Source organism: Macrotis lagotis, chromosome X, assembly GCF_037893015.1.
Source record: "Macrotis lagotis isolate mMagLag1 chromosome X, bilby.v1.9.chrom.fasta, whole genome shotgun sequence".
Taxonomy (NCBI): domain Eukaryota; kingdom Metazoa; phylum Chordata; class Mammalia; order Peramelemorphia; family Peramelidae; genus Macrotis; species Macrotis lagotis.
In genome coordinates this window covers 451,359,164-451,371,464 of record NC_133666.1, presented here as the reverse complement: position 1 = coordinate 451,371,464, position 12,301 = coordinate 451,359,164, and the positions used below count along the sequence as shown (strand labels likewise).

The following is a 12,301-nucleotide window of genomic DNA, read 5'->3' as shown; positions in this document are numbered from 1 at the left end:
CAACATGATACCTTCCTCCATCCACATCAGGTAAAATCAGTTTCTTTGTCTTGAATTTCTTTGTTTTTTTTTTTCCCATAGTGCTTATCTCACTATTCCTTGAACTATGGTCATTTATATTGTATTTTTCTTGTATATTAGTTTGTAAGCTCTGAGAGCAAAGTTTGTGGGATCTATATGTTTTTGTTTTGTTTTATTTTTTGCTGCTCCTCAAGTGCCTAACAGAAACCTTTGTACATAATAGATATTACAAACTTCTTAGTCTGGCATTTAACCCCTCTAAACTCTCTTCTCAATCTACTTTTCCAATCTTGTTTTGTAGTGTTTATACATTCTGTTGCAGTCAAATTAGACTAATTATTGTACTCTCTAGAATGTACCCATAATCTTACATTTCTTTGCATATGAGTATATAACTCCATGTATGGAATCAAACCCTTTTTCATCTTTACCATTTAAAGTCTGTTTCTTCTTTCAAAGTTTAAAGTTCTTCTCTTTTTGAAGTCTTCTCTGAGCACTTTGTTGAAATCTTTTCTTTATATTATCCTTGTCCCTTTACATATTATATATCTAGTAAAATATAAATTCCTTCAAAAGAGGAATTGCAACTATTTTTGTTTTGCACATAAAGCATACATGTGATAAAATCCTTCATATATGTTTGCTGAATTAAACTGAATTGATAAATATCTATTGAATATATTATACTAATATGTTTCTATAGCAGCATGTAAGCTCCCTGAGGAGAGGAATTGTTTTTCTTTTTGACTTTGTATCAATCAATACCTAGTAAAGCAGGTGCTTAATACATGTTTCTGGAACTGATATGGAATGAATAAATGGAGGGATATGAAAATTAGGTTTAAGAGGATATTGAACTATCTAAGTAAAGCAGATTATCCTTAGCATAGTAGAAAGAACCATGTATCTAAAAATCAGAGAATCTGAGTTCCAATTCTAATTCTGCCTATTTTTACTACCTGTAAACATTTATCCTCTCTAGGTCACAAAATGCAAAGATTGGACTAGATGATATTTAAGGACCTTTTTAAGCTTTAAATCTATGATCCTGTGGGTAATAGAGTATTAGGTGGAGATCTGGTTATGCAGGGTCTTGAATACCAGTGCAAGAGACTGATTTCTTTTTGGTAGAAAATGGGGAGCTAGTGAAGGTTTCAGAGAAGAAAATGTAATTTCTACTACATGCCTGTCCATTTTATAACGAAACTACATTAACCTATTCCCAAGGGTGAAAAGTTCTGAAGAAGATATGGAAAATAGTAGTGTTTCATTTTCTTTGTTATAATACGAAAAAGGAAAGTTCAAGATGAAATTTTCATCTGTAAGTATTACATTATTAACAATTAATATGAGCATTACTTAGTAAATTCTTAAAGAGCTTTGAAGAGGAGAAATACTATAGCAATAGATAGGATTATTGTGATGATTGTTATTGATGGTAATAATATTAACTTGCTATCACCCAACGGGGATGTGGTAGTTGTAGATGATTTTTTTTTCCATGAAAAGGAACAAAGAGTTCTTTTCTCCCTATTGAAGATACATATCCCTACTTTAAGACTAAACATTAAGAAATTATTCCCATGATTCCTAACCCTTTTAGAATTTGTTTAATTTTGTAGCATTTCTTTTTTTTAACACTTCCTACTGTTTATTTAATTTTGTATCACATCCTTTTCCTTCTAAAAGAGAAGAGACTTGAATGGATATATTTAAGGAAATTATTTTTGATATGCCTATGGTCCTACCAAATGATCAATCAATATATGGTGTTCCGAAAGTCTTAGTGCAGATTCAAGTTTTCTAGTTTGCCTACTTGTGGAACCCTCAACCCCTCTGGAAACTGTCTGTTTTCTTAATCACAAAATGTGAAAGTTGGCGTAGCTGAACTTTAAGGATACTTTTTTAGTTCTAAATCTATGATCCTGTGGGTGATAGGGATAGTAGTTTGAGACCCGATTGTGGAGGGTGTCGAATACCAGACCAAGGAGATTGACTTGTATTCTGTAGATTATGGGGAATCATTAAAACTTAAAACTACACTGAGATTTTTGGAATAACCTGTACTTGTTGAAATAAAGTTTCTTGAGGATGACTTCCTGTTTATTCTATAGAGAAATCCACATTAACTTCCTCTTCATGCTAAAAAAATATAGACAGAAGAAAGGTATTACTGATAGGCAAGCTGGGAAGGCAGTACAGTGGACAGGACAGGAGATGTAGAGTCAGGAAGACCTGAGTTTGATTCCTGCATTATATCCTTACTTACTATGTGAACCTGTGTAGTTAGCTTGATTTCTCTCGGTCTCAGTTTTCCCATTTGTAAAAATGAAGCTGATAATAGCATCCACCTTTCATGGTCATTGAGATAACATGTAAAGCACTTTGCAAATGGTTATATATTCCATTTTTTTGTTCATGCATTCGATCCTGCTTCATGGGCATAATTCCTAGCTTGTAATGTGATAAAGTTGCTTGGACTCATCATGGACTGCTCCCTTTTCCCTTTGAGTGATCCTCAACTTAATTTCATCAGAAATGAATCAGAGTCCAGGACTCTTGGCCATAGGATATCACCAAACATGAAAAGATGGATTTTTGTTTCTGGGGGAAATTCTTTTGTTTTGTTTTGTTTTGTTTTTTAGGTTTTTGCAAGGCAAATGGGGTTAAGTGGCTTGCCCAAGGCCACACAGCTAGGTAATTATTAAGCATCTGAGACTGGATTTGAACCCAGGTACTCCTGACTCCAAGGCCGGTGCTTTATCCACTATGCCACCTAGCTGCCCCTGGGGGAAATTCTTAATGGGGAAAAATGAGAAATGGATAGAGGGGATAGACTTTGAGATTGATTATAACAGTTTTCTCAGGAAGTTTTACTGACAGAAATAAAATTCCAGAATGTAGATACCTAAAGTCCAGAAGTAGATTCAATCAATAAATGCTTGATCATCTCACCAAGTAGCATAATTTTTTTCCATACTTCTCTGTGAGAATTTACAAATGAGTTTTAGTTCTAAACCACTAAACCACTAGTTCTAAAGCCACTCTTGGCTTCTATATTTTTCCACTTGACAAGAAGACAGAATTAGAGTTTTCATTTGTTTATTGTCCCCTTCCAATGTTATCTGATTAAGCTTTCTTTAATTTTTTAAAAAAAATTTCCTAGCTTCTTTCTGTCTTATAATACAGAGCAGATGAAAAATGGAAAATATATTTAATGATTTTCATAACAAACTCTATTGACCATAAAGGACAGTGGTACTGCCATGTTTGAATTTTTATGCCACAACCTTAGATGTTCTGCTTGAGGAAGCTCAGGAGGATCCTGTTTAACAGCATTATAGAGTCCATTCATGTTATGACCACATTAATCCTATTAATGACTTAGAACACTATACATTTAAAATATTAACCAGTCCAAAAAAACTGAGTATGAAAAGGTATAAGACCATGGAAACAATGTAAAGACTAACAGACTACCTTCTATGGGGGGTGGGGGTGGGGAGCAAGAATAGGGGGGAAAAATGTAAAACTCAAAATAAATAAAATCTTTCTTTTAAAAAAAAGAAAAGGTATAAGAAATTCTGCTCCAACCTAGTTCTGAATTACTTTTCTAGCCTTATGCATAACCTGTCCTCCCCTTCATACACTATGTTCTGCCAAACCTGACTATTTACTAGCTGTTTTAGAATTTCACTAGCTACTTCCCTCCCTATGGAATTTTTGCAAGCTGTTCCTCCTTCTTGTACTCTCTCCTTTCCATCTCTTAAAATTTTCTCTTCCCTCAGTGCTCAGTGCTGGAGTCACATGAAGCTTTCCCAGATTAACCCAATTGGAAGTGCTCAAGATTTCTTAGAGCCCTTTGAGTGTAATTTGCCTTTTTCCTTATGACACCCAGCTTTGTATTATACTTAACTAAGTATTTATCTATCTTCCTAATAGACTATACTCCTTGATGTCAGAAACCATATACTTTTTCATTTTTATATCCCTAATATGCCTTGCACATAGTGGACAAAGGACCAGGATTTGAAATATGAGCATAATGGGGTGCATCAAGGGAACCCCCACATTTGCTAACTAGGACAATTGATACTGGGCATTCATGTTTTGACCCTTTGTGGAGGTACATATGCTCTGAACCCTTGCTTAAGAGCAGGTGCAACCAGTGGCTCCTGGTTGGTTCTCACAAAAGCTTATGATAGAGGGTGGTGCCAAAGGGTAGTGGTGCTGGATACATCCCAATGAAAAGGTGAACTTGAAAGAGATAAAAAGCTATCTTGTCTTTCTCTTTAAAGCCAAAAGAATGGACAGCTTTTTCTGGAAGAGTTGCCTATTCTCTGGTTTGGCTCTCTAGTAATGAAGACAAGTGAGTAACAATCAGAAGCATCTAGTGAGGCATGTTCTTTAGCAAAAGGACAAAGCATATGCCCCTTCACATGTAACCAAAGCCTGCATGCCTAGATCCATGGGAAGTTTCCCAATCTAGCTAAGCCAGGTATTCTTCTGGCTTCTTCAACAAGGAATCACATTTTACTGGAAAGATCAACAAGTTCCATCTTCTACCTCTAGCTATCTGAAATGCAAAGAGAGGCTGGTTGTGTCAGGCCAAATTTATGACTGGTAGTAGGTATCACTGTGCCAGAAGAATAGGCAAACAAACCAAAGAAGGAAAGCTAGAAATGAAAGTTCCTGCAAAGGTCCCCAAACACAGGGAAGAGAATCTCTCCCATTCAATTCTTGTTGGCTCTGTGGAAACTTCAGGGAGGATGGATAGCAAAAGGAACAGTGTTCAAGGCCAGCAAAATATGAGACTAGAGACTGGGGCCTCGTTAAAAAGTCAACTCTAGGTAAGTGATGTTTTGCCAGAAGATGGAGCTTTTGTTTCTCCTTAAATTCATATAGGTTGGTTGGGAGCCTCTGGGCTTCCTGGAATTCCTATTATAAATTCCTGATAGCCTGGTAATCATTTTCAAGCACCATAGCAATAATTTCCATTAATGTTAAGTTATGTGTGACTTATTTTATTGTTCCAATACAGTCTTAGCTCAGCAAAAATGGAGCCTTCCTCAGCCAGGAAACAGATATGTGTGAAATGTGGTATGGATGGAACATAGAAAAAGAGTGCTGCAATGAGGTTCAGAAAAGCCCAAGTTCACAACCAGATTTTGTTCTTCTGTGACCTTGTATTAGTCACAGCTTCTCTGAGCCTTAGCTCCCTAATCTATAAAAGGAGGGGGTTGAAAAATGGTCTCTATTATGATTATGCTTCTTCCAAAGTCACAGAGGAGAATGAGACTTTATTTTAGAAATTCTATCCTATAGGTTGAAATTTTAGGCCTTAGGATTTAAGAATTTACTGAAGTTTTGTAGGGGTTCTGGCATCTTAACAGAAATGGAAATACTCATAGGCGAGAATAAATTTAGCCTGAAATAGTAGAGAACTGTTCTTCAGGTCAGAGACCTATGTTCAAATCTGGGCTCTGTCAACTTTATAACTTTACCAATTTCCTAATCTTCCTAGAGCTCTGTTTCCTCAATTGAAAATAGGACTAATAACATTTATAACTATCTACTTTCAGGAGTGTTTTAGGGAAAACTTTGCCAAACCACAAAGGGCTATTTAGATAAGAATTTTTATTATTCTAGGTTTTAACCTGAATACACATATGTTACATATGCATAGCTGGTCCTAGGACAGTATGCTTCACTTCCTTCATGGCTCAGCTTTTGTCTCAGACCTTAAGGACAGGAACTTTTTTGTTGTTGCTGCTTGTACTTCTTGTCCCTAGCACTTAATCCAATCCACGGCACCTAGTAAATGCTTAAATGTTAGGTATCTCTATCTATTCATCTATCCATCTATCTTAACTAACCATTCATCCATCATCTATCTATCCTTTGTTCTATCTAATCTACCTATATATTCTTTTATCTTATCTCTCTATCATTCTATCTTATGTAGCTGTCTATCATATTATCTATCTACTTATCCACCCACCCACCCATCTATCCATCTATTATTATGTCTATCTAATCTCTCTGTAATCATTATTATCTGTCTTATCTAGATGTCTATCATTCTATCATTCCATCCATCCATCCATTCATCCATCCACCTATTCATCTGTGCATCTGTTTATCTGCCTATCTTTCTCTTATCTTTCATTCTGTCTATCTAATCTATCTATATTTCATTCTTATCTATCTTATCTAGCTGTCCTTTATTTTAACTATCATTCCATCCATCCATCATCCATTGATCATCAGTGTCTGTCTGTCTATCCTTCTATCTATCCATCCATCCATCATCTGTCTATCCTTTTATCTAATCTATCATTCTAGCTTATCTAGCTATCATTCTACCATTCATACCACCATATATTCCATCTATGTATTTTTCTATCTACCATCTATCTACATCTATTTACTTCTCTATGTCTCTACGTAAGTGATCTATATGTTTGTCTGTACAAGGTATTCAAAATGAGGAAAACTAATTCTAAAATGGACAGAAAATGTGATTGATGCCTTCCTGAAGGCTTTGCTTCTAACAGCCAGGTTTGCAGCAATGGAAACCTTGAACAGCCTCAGGGTCAGATGTAGAAAGGATTCTGGTGTTCTCCCTGGGCACCAGAGGCCTCAGCGATCAGGAACAATGACCGAATGCTTTCTTGGGCTGTCTCATTCCTCATTCCCCCAACACCCTGCCGGACTGGAGTCTTGAAACAGCCTCCCTTGGTGCCCTTGTGAAAGGAGAAGTTGACAATGTTAAGGTGAGGGCGCCACCTCGTGCCCAAGCAGGAGCTCTCCTCGTGGCAGCCGGTCCAGCTTCCATGCGGGAAGTAGGGCATCCCAGCCACTCACTAAGGCGGTGGGCGAGGATGCGCGCTTCAAGCCCTTTGGCCTTGCGATGCTTCTTAGAACAGGGATCTTACTCCTTGCCTGATGGTCCTTTCTCCGTGCTTAAAAGGCAGCCGGGCTAGTCACTAAACCGAGGGAGGTGACGCAGGTCACTAAGTTTGTGATGCACTTGGTGGCTGGTCCTCATTTTTCTCTTTGTCCTGGCAGCAGGAGACAGGCAGCCTGTTTTAACTTGGAGGGGGCTCCTGGAAAGCCTCTCGCTGGGTGTATTTCTGTAGGCGTGGGCTCGCTGGGAATATTATTACCTCATGGAGCCACGGATTTAATGGTATTTCTTCCACTCCATTCAGCACAGCACTAAGTTATAGCGAACCAGGCTTCAGCACATTACAAACTCACATTGTTCCCCCTGGCACCATGGCTTTATGGTCCCATGCGAGAGAGCCCCAGCTAGACGTGCGCGCACACACACACACACACACACACACACACACACACATCATATGTGCCCACACATACTCACACGCTTTCAGGTCAGAGCTTTCTTTGCCTGTCCTTCCTTTGTCTCCAGCTTATTGGCTCTTCTCTTCTGTTTGCTGGGTCTGTGTTGTTTCCCTTGCCTCTCTTCCTTTGTCCTCTGCCTCATCCTCTGTTTTTACTTTGTTTCTATTTCTCTACTTCTTTTTCTTTGTCTCCTTATCTGAGTCTTTGTCTCCTAATTTTTTTTACTGTCTCTCTGTGTTTGTCTCTCTCTGCCTCTCCATTTGTCTCTGTCTTTTCTCTCTGTTCTTCTCTTAGTCTCTACTTCTTTGTCTATCCCTCTCTGCTTCTCTCAGGTTGTCTACCTCTCTGTTTCTATTTGTTTCTTTGTTTCTTTTCCTCCTCTATCATTGCCTTTCTATCATTTTCACTTTTCCTCCACTTCCCTGTTTGCACATGACTGTGACTGAAGAAATGGATTCATAGCTTCTCTGTTTTTCTCTTTCCCTTTGAGATAGTTCATCACAGTTAAATTTGAAACAGTGGTCTGGAATATGGGCCAGCACAAATGGCTTATTGGGGAGAGGGGTGTGTGTGGAATAAGGTGCAGGAGTGAGAAGTTATTAGCACTTGACTCAATCCAGAGTTTTAACCTGATGCCATTAAGAGTTAGTATTATTCTTTATGGGAGAAAGTCCCCTTTGGATTAAATTAAAGCTGGAATTCCCATGAATATAGACAACTACCCAGTGTGGGAGAATCCCTTAGAAATTCTGATGACACATAACTTTCTCTACATAGTTAGTAGATTCTCCCTTTGTTTGCAAATATATATATATATATATATATATATATATATATATATATATATATATATATATATATATATATATATTTACCTTTGGGCCTGAGGCAGTAAAAACCCAGAAGGAAGACGGCAGAGAAAAAAAAGATTGCCCTATAAGTAAGTTCATTTGGGTGTTCTTGCTTGTTCGTAGTGTTGCTGCCTTGATCTATCTACAACTTGTTGCATTGACCCTTTAGACTTGTCTATTTCTATAACTTGTGCCCAAGTCCCTGGACTCTGGACTTTTCTTGTATTCTGACCCTGTATATCTGCCTGATCCTACAGGCTTGAATCCCTGGATTCCTGACTCTTGCTCTGCTCAATGACCCCTTCCCTGCTTCTCCTACACTCCAACCTCAGTATTACTATCTGACTTACTATATTTCAGAGACAAGTTGAGTTCCATTGAGGGCACTTGAGTTTGGGTTATTCTAACAATAGAATAGGTTGAAGTTTCTAAAAAATAGAAGTTCACTGCTTTAGGTGAGGTTTACAAGGAGCTCAGACCATCTCTGAGTCTTTATTCAACTCCTGGCAAGATGAGGTTCTAAACTTCCCCATTTTATTCTCCTGTAGGCTTGGGTTTTAACTTAGGCATCATTTATTAAACTACATGCTTGGGGACTGCTGAATAGTTATAGTTGCTGGAACTGACTTTTGGGATCCCTTGGACTGGAAGATTTTTGGATCTGTATACTCCTAGGAATAAGTCCAAGTCTGAATCTATGATTTTCTACTTTAGGTAGATGAGCCTCAGAATTGTAAAGAGTTCCTAATATCTACTTAGGGTAGACAAATGACTCAGTGGATAGAGTGATAAACTTAGGAGGACTCATCTTTCTGAGTTCAAATCTGAGTTCAAATCTCAGACCTTATTCTTTGTGTGACCCTGGGTAAGTCATTTAACCCGGTTTGCCTCAGTTTTGTTATCTGTAAAGTGAGTTAGAAATGGAAATGGAAAACAACTCCATTTTTTTTTGCCAAGAAACCCCAAATAGTGTCACAAAAAAGTAAGACACAGACTGAAAAAAATGAATGAGCTACAATTTCTCCTTAATATCTGTTATCAATATTTCTTCATTATCTCTACTTATATCTCCATCTGCCCCATTCTGAAATAGAATTATGGATAATTCTATCCAATGTTTTAAGACCTTTGAAGAAGACATGAAAAATAGAAAAACTGAGTCCTTCCAATTTATCAAATTCAGTCTTCAATTATTTCAATTAACTCAATTGTTAGAAATTTCTGTTTCATTTTAGACTACTGTTTCTCTCCTGAATAGCATTACATTCTCTAGGATCATAGACTCATAGATCTAGAGCAATAAGCAACATTAGAAGGCATCTAATTTATCCCCTTCATTTTAAAATAGAGCAAACTTCTATTTAAAAGGAGGAAAGAAATTAAATGACTGCCCCCAAGGTCACACAGATTATATGTAACAGAGCCAGGATTAGAATTCCAAATCTATGATATTTTTCATTGTGTCAAATATCCCAATTTAATCGCTTGAACTTAGTAAATTTTAGTAACATTAAGTGGTAATATGTTCCTTTAATGCATGGCCTATCATAATGTTTCATTTTCAACATTCCTCATAGGATCAGCCAGAACAGGAAACATCAACTAAGCCTTATCCCTCTTCATTCTTATGAATGGAAGAAAATTTACCGTGGTAGAAAGAATGTAAGTTTTGGAGCTAGAAAAGTCAGATTTGAGACCTTATTCTGTTACTTATGATCTATTTGATGTTGGGAAGTCATTTTTACCTTCCTGGGCCTCATCTTCCTCATGTGTAAAATGAGAAGTTTAGATAAGAGAATCTCTAAGACTTCTTGCAGATTGAACATTCTCATACATATATGGACCCTTTTCATTCAAGTCTTGTCCTTAACTTTCTTAGTCATAGGTGAGAATTAGGGTTGGAATGGCCTGAAATTATTAGAAGTGACAGACTAGAGACAATTAATGGGACAAGGGTTGGAGGAGGTGCCTTAAACATAGAGACAATTTATGTTGGACATATATATGGATGTATACTATAAAGTATGACGATAATGATGATGATGATGATGGTGATGGTGAAATGGCTATAGCTTCTAGGATAAAGGTAGTCAATTCCTTTGATTAATGGACACTAAATTGCTTATGGAAGGATATAAGTTCAGGCACCTGACCTCTAGTAGAATAGATGCTCCATGAGAATAGAGCCTATTTTATTTTTGTATTTGTATCCTCAGTAACTAGTAAACTGCCTTGTGTAGAGAGGACATTTAGTAAATGCCTTTCAAATAAATGATCTTTCTAGGACAGTCTCAATTAAAAAAAAAAGAAAGTAGTGTGGTTTGGAGAAAAAAAAGGATATCTTTCCTCAGACTATATATCCTGATTTTGGATCCAGAAAATGTGGTTATTTTGGATTTGAGCAGGATGACTAGGCAGTGCAAACTGGGTTGAAAGAAGAAACAGGGAATGACTTTCCACAATAACCTTAAGTATTGGAATGTACTGGATGAATTCATTTCTATATATCTTAGAGGCATACCCCACAGGGTGCCCCAGGTGCCTGAGAGATAATACTCTCTTGGCTACCACAGGTGACTGAGAGGGATACTCTACTGGGAAGTCCAGGACATAATGGCTAGGAAAAAAGAAAAAAGATGTCAGAAAGATAGGAAATGCAACATGTATATAATATAAAACTTGAGATGCTAAATGAGAAGATGATATAAGGATGATAGGCTCTCAAGAATGATATCTTAATAATACAATCATCAATTATTCCAATGAATAAGGAAAAAAGAGGAACTATCCCTCCCACATTAAAGCCAATATTCTTGCATAGGAAATTGATAAGGCTATTTCCCTTCCCTCTTTCACCATCAGGTAAGGAAAGGGTACATAAAGGGGAAATTTAGGGGGTCAAAGATAAACTTTAGCCAATTCACAGTTTTTTCAAAGGGTTTGCTTAACTCTATTAATGACTTGCTATGTCACCTTGAACAAATCTTGTAAACTCTCAGTGCTTCGGTCTCTCCATTTGCAAAGTAGGAATAATAAAACCTTACCTCCCTAGTGGGAATAATGCTAGACTTAATGAGGCAATAAGAATCATAGAATGATGGAATCTTAAGGGGTGGAAGAAATTTTTGAGGTCATCTTAGTCTAACCTTGGTACCTGAACAGGAATACATTCTGCCATATTCTTGACAAGAGGCTCATAGAACCTCTTTGTTGAATACCTCAAATGATGGACAACTCATCACCCAATAAAACTATACATTTAATTTTTATTCCACTTTGTTATGAGTTGGTATTTGCCTCTCACCCAATGGTTCTAGTTCTTCCTTTAATAATCTCAAAGAATAAATTAAATCACTACTTTTGTATTTATAAAAATGTTAATAAAATGATATCTTCCCAAAATCTTTTCCTGTCTAGGCTAAATATCCCTGATAGTTCTGACCATATGATATCATTTGAAACTCCTTCATCAGCTTGGCCATACAACTTGGTCCATATTCTACAACTTGCCAAAGTCTCATTTAAAAAATACATGACACCCAAAACTTAATACTGTTTCCAATCAGCAATAATTACACCTCGGAGAGACCTCATTGGCTATGATACTGCCATTGTGCAAAGCTGCCAAAACTTAATACTGGTTGGGTGTCTGAAACTCCTTTGGTCTTAGATACAGATATTAATATAGCCCAATCAAACAATAAATCACTTAATCAGCAAGGACTTTTTAAAATTTATCATACTCCAGGTACTATAGAAGCATCTGAACTTACAAGGCAAAAGCAAAACAGTCCCAGTTCTGTAGAGAGATCACATTAACTTTTTGGAAAATCATAGTGTATTGTTGACTTCCATGGAGTTGGCAGTCTACTAAAACTTTAATTTTTTTTTTCTATATGAACACTTCTTAAACTGTATCTAGCAAGCCTGAGCTTGTACATTTGAAATTTTTAAACCCAGGTTCATGACTTTATATTTTTCCTCTCAAATTCCATTTGAATTTCATTTACCCCTTTCCCCAATGCTTTTGTATCCTGATTCTATCATCCACTGTATTGACT

The 12,301-nt window shown here is 36.9% G+C and overlaps 1 non-coding gene across 1 annotated transcript; it reads right to left on the bottom strand.

Annotated features, from left to right (window-relative positions):
- Positions 1–11,727: 11,727 nt before the first annotated feature.
- On the bottom strand, positions 11,728–11,863 carry LOC141503886 (U4 spliceosomal RNA). Its single transcript, XR_012473166.1, has one exon. It is a non-coding gene; the product is annotated as a U4 spliceosomal RNA (small nuclear RNA).
- Between the last annotated feature and the right edge of the window lie 438 nt (positions 11,864–12,301).